A 4,983-nucleotide genomic window follows, 5' to 3' on the forward strand; every position below is an offset into this window, starting at 1 on the left:
CTGATCAACTGTAGCCATAAACGTCAAGAGGAGTATTCAAGCAACAAATCGAAGATGAATAAGAGTTGAAAGCAGTGTAAAAATTCCTATAGAATATTCAGAAACAAAGAATATTTGATCAGTGATACAGTGATAAATCTATTATCAAAGAGTAATTCAGTGTAATGATTCTTTTCTATTAATCATTGATATTCTCAAAACTTATAAGTATCTTGAATAGTATAAAGCTAACTGAAAAAGCTTAGGTATCTTGTTAATTATATCCCTAATATTCTATTGATATCATACCATGAAAACTTAATTCATTCCTTTTGTTCAATACAATCTAATCTGAACAGATCTCTGTTTAACAACATTTTTAATAATTGCTGAAACTCGGTCTATTCAAAGTTACACAGGAGAGATCTAAATATGAGAGACATCTGAATCAAAATAGAGTAGGTTTCATTTAGATGTCATAAGATACCATACAACTATAATAATTAGTTTTTATGTGAACACACAACACTATACATAATTATCAGAATGGGGTTATGGAGATTGCTAAGTTTTTGATTCAGATCATGAGTCGATCAATGTTAGACCAGTATAAAAAACCTGGAAGCACTGGATGACCATTTCATCCTACTGTGAGACTCCTCAACAGTGCGCATCCACAATCCCGCGTGCAGGATTTGGACTCAGAGCCTTTGGTCTAAACCGGTATTCGACGGTGTTGATACCTAACTTCAACCAATCCGCGAAATTGCATGACCATCTTTCTTTGTCTGAGGTAAATACTTGTCTGTACCCAACACGGATTGATTACACTGGTCACGGCTTCTTACTAGAACTCCAAGAATCCCCTCACGAAGCTAGTCACTAATAAGCAAATGGTAATTATCAGCACTGCTGAGTCCCATACTAGGGCGAAACGGCCGTCCAGTGCTTCCGAGTTTTCAACGGTGATTCAACATCGATCGATTCATGATCTCAGACAAAAACCATACATATTACCTAACAAAAGGGAATATATCCTTTTTAGCAAACAAAAATGCAAGATTTATATTTTATGAAAGATTTAATATGATCAAATGGAGATCAACAAAATGTTTTGGTTAGGTAGGATAATTGTACGAATGAATATGAACTGCAAATGTAGGTGTACTTGTAAGTATTTATATCATTTTATTAATTATGAAACTATATCGCTGTCGATTTCCAATTAATGAATGTTTCTACTGAAACAGGCTGTCATTTAATGTTGACATACATCAGAATTTATTACGTATATGAAAAAGAACTAAATTGATTAGTCTGGTATGACCTGGATAAGTTTTAGCGACCGAAATGACCCAGTCTGTCAATTTCTGGCATATTTTTTCTCTCATAATCTTACACATGGGTAATTATATTATTCGTTAAATAGGTATACATTGTAGTTAGCACTTTGAACAATCAGTGTTTTCACTTTTTTTTTAAACATTCGCAGTAGAAACCCAGACAATCGAAACTGTTGCCAATTTCAAATTGTATCTCAAATCAAAGAATGCACTGAATGGAAGTAATCTGGACAAAATCTCTAGTTTAATATGTTTAGGCACTGCAACCACATAATATACATATATGTTAGTGAATACCATAACATAGTACACCTCATGACAATGCACACTTTCCTTAAGTATAAGGCTAGAAAACCTTGAAAAACTCATTTATTTCTTTTTAATGTTTTCCATAATATTTAGCATTGCCTTCACAAGTGTCCTAGCATACTAACTCATACTGTAGTGAACAGAACACGACTGGGGACAATCGAATGTATTTAAGCAAAGATTACAGACTATCTCAGAAAATTCTGAAAACCATACAATGGACAGTTAATTTGTAAATTAACAACCAACAGTCTCAATCTTCACTGTTTCTTTAATTACATTGTTCGTGCATTTTCCTACCGATTGCGCTTCATTTCAGTTCTTCCCTCATCGGACTTCTGCCAAAATACATTCTATGTCTGACCAACACCATATACTACTTATATGGATATAAGTAGACAACACCACAATACTACTGATTCAACTAACTTCATCCTTCAAAAAGACATTAGTAATAACAGTATGTTACATCATTAGTTTTACAAATTATTTGCCAATAAAAAAATACAGTAATAAGCTGATTTGATTAAACAAACTAATAGTTTATCATTGAAATCATGAACTGATCAATGTCAGACAAGTTTTGAGAACGTGAAAGCACTTGACGACCGTTCTGCGCTAGTATGGGACTCCTCAACAATGCGCATCCATGATCCAGCCCACGGGACTGGAAACCATAACCTTCGGTCTCGCGCGCAAACGCTTAAACTCTAGATCAGTGAACCGGCATCTAACAGCAATGTTTGGAATGTTGAAGATTATCTTCATGAAGGGTATCAATTTCAATCAATATAATGATTTTACCAATAGCTATCCACTTTTATATCCTCGAACCATGTAAATAAGCATTAAAAGATGGATTTTGTGACCATATTCTTCTTTGACTGTAAGGGCAGTATCGCCGTTTTGACACTTTACTCTATGGAAAAATGCGTTTGATAAGGCATCAGTCATATATTTATGTCACGTAAATTAGAGGAAATTTATAGCTTGCCTTTTCTTGGTCAAGTGAGAATACTAAATGAGATCAGCAGTGTTAAAAAGTCTTAGGATGAACCTTCCAGATACTCATTTCTTCATTCTGTTTTGTAGACGAAATCATTCAGTAAAATAGATCCTCAAGGGTATGATAAAAGTATTATTTTACTTTAAACCTCAATATCCATCGTTACACCAAATAACTTCAAAACACTAAGTCTGTCAAGAAACTATTCTGTCGTAAGACATCATGAAAATGAGATTTGTAATGAAGGGTTGAGAAAACAAAGTATACAGTTCAACGTATTTCTGGAAAGTTGTAACAGCATTATATGAAGCAAACAAAGAGGTATCGAAAGATTTCAGATCGATTAAGTTCACCAGGATACTGTCACAGAAGAAATGATGCATAATACTTTTATTCATTAACAACCCTTAAGATATGAATGAAGGAGAACTACATCTTATCTCATATCTCTGTTTAGCAATTGCTTAGTACAGACAAGCAATTTCCTGTGTGTTAATTTGCCTGGTACTTCAAGATGTCCTTACTAAAGACTCTCTTAAAATAGCAATTCGCTTCTCAAAGACCAGGAAATTTGGTCAATGATATTGTTTTTTACTGTAATTATATTTGAACAAAACTAAATAGGATGAAAAATTTTAAAACACATTGACATATTTTCATGTTAATCCCTAATTCAGTCATCCACAAAATGCTGAGTAGCCCCATGCCACGACAAAATAGCTATCTAATGCTTCCTGCTTTCTAGCGTTTGTTTCACCAAAATCAATTCGTGATGTAAACAACCAAAAAAAAACAACCAAAACCGCTAGTTTGTTAAATTACCTAAAATGCAAGATAGTGCCCAGAAAATAGAGGTATATTTAACCATAGACAACATCCTAATATTTATTGACTTCCAATTTTCAATAGGACGATCTTTACTGGTTGTCAATTACTTCGTCATTGAAAGCGTGAGTCAATTGAAGCTCGACCACTATGGAGAACCTGGAGGCACTGGAAGGCTGTTCCGTCCTATTGTGGGACTCCTCAGCAGTGCACATCCACGAACCCGCTCTCGCGAGATTCCAACCCAGAACCTACCAGTCTCGCGCCAGAGCACTCAACCGATAGACCACTGACTCGGCTTCCGATTCCTGCTGAACCGCTCTTCCGATCTTCCACGAAGTTGAGAAACCTTTCACCAATTGTCTTCAGTGAGTTGATATCCCACAATATGACGAAGCGGCCGTCCAGTACTTCCAGGTTTTCCAAAGTGGTCTATCTTCAATTGACTCATGATTTCAAATATGAAAATACTAAATCTCCACAAAACCCCTTCTGATAATTATTTCGTCGTTTAACTTATTAGGATTCGATCTTTATGTTCATTGAAGAATCTACAAACTCTTGTCAAATATAAATATATTTATTGACCAAATAGTCATTGATTAGATAACATTTACTGGATTTATTTCACTAAGGATAACAAAGAAGTTTTTTTCTTTCAAGATACTACTTATGAAAATACATTTTAATTTATTACATAAAACGAGTTTACAACTGATGAATCATTTAATTCAATTGTTTTCTGTCATTCCCCTCTATCTCTCTCTATCTCTCTCCACCATCACCTATGTTTCAATATAATTCTCTGTATTCTATGTTCTCACAGAAATCATGTTGTTGTTGTTGTTTTTTCCTTCTAAAAAATGTACCAACTGGATATGTTTTTTCTTTAATTTTTCTTATTATTGTAATAATATTCGAATTTTCTTTATGTTTAATAATTCAAAGTTGAATCACGCACACACACACACACATAAAGAGAAACAATAGCATGTCAGGAAATCAAATGAATATTGAACTAACATTTTTGTGTATTATTTGTATTTTGTTTATTTTTTGTTTATTTGTTTGTTTAAATAGGATTGTCAAAATATGCTAATCAGGATTTAATTCATTTAAGAATGATTTGTCCATTTTTAATTTGATGTGAACATATAAACATTATCCATCGAATAAATAGTAATTTATAATTTATTTCATTATTGATAAAGGGGAACTCAATATTATTATACAATCGAATATATACTACTAACAAAATCCATTTAAGTAATGATATATCCCAAAGAATTTATCTATTTTTCCCCAAATATATATATATATATCAAAAATGTAGCCAGACAATAGTTTAGCTAATCATATGTTAAGTAAACAAACAAAAGTGTCCATATAATTCTTTTTTTTTAATTTTATGAATTATGTTAAGCAATGAGAAATCAAAATCATCACATGATTATTTAAACCTATTTAATTGTAAGTTGAAAAGAATAATTCCATCATCATCATCATCATCATCATCATCAT

This window comes from Schistosoma mansoni (genome assembly GCF_000237925.1).
Source record: "Schistosoma mansoni, WGS project CABG00000000 data, chromosome 2 unplaced supercontig 0171, strain Puerto Rico, whole genome shotgun sequence".
Lineage (NCBI taxonomy): Eukaryota > Metazoa > Platyhelminthes > Trematoda > Strigeidida > Schistosomatidae > Schistosoma > Schistosoma mansoni.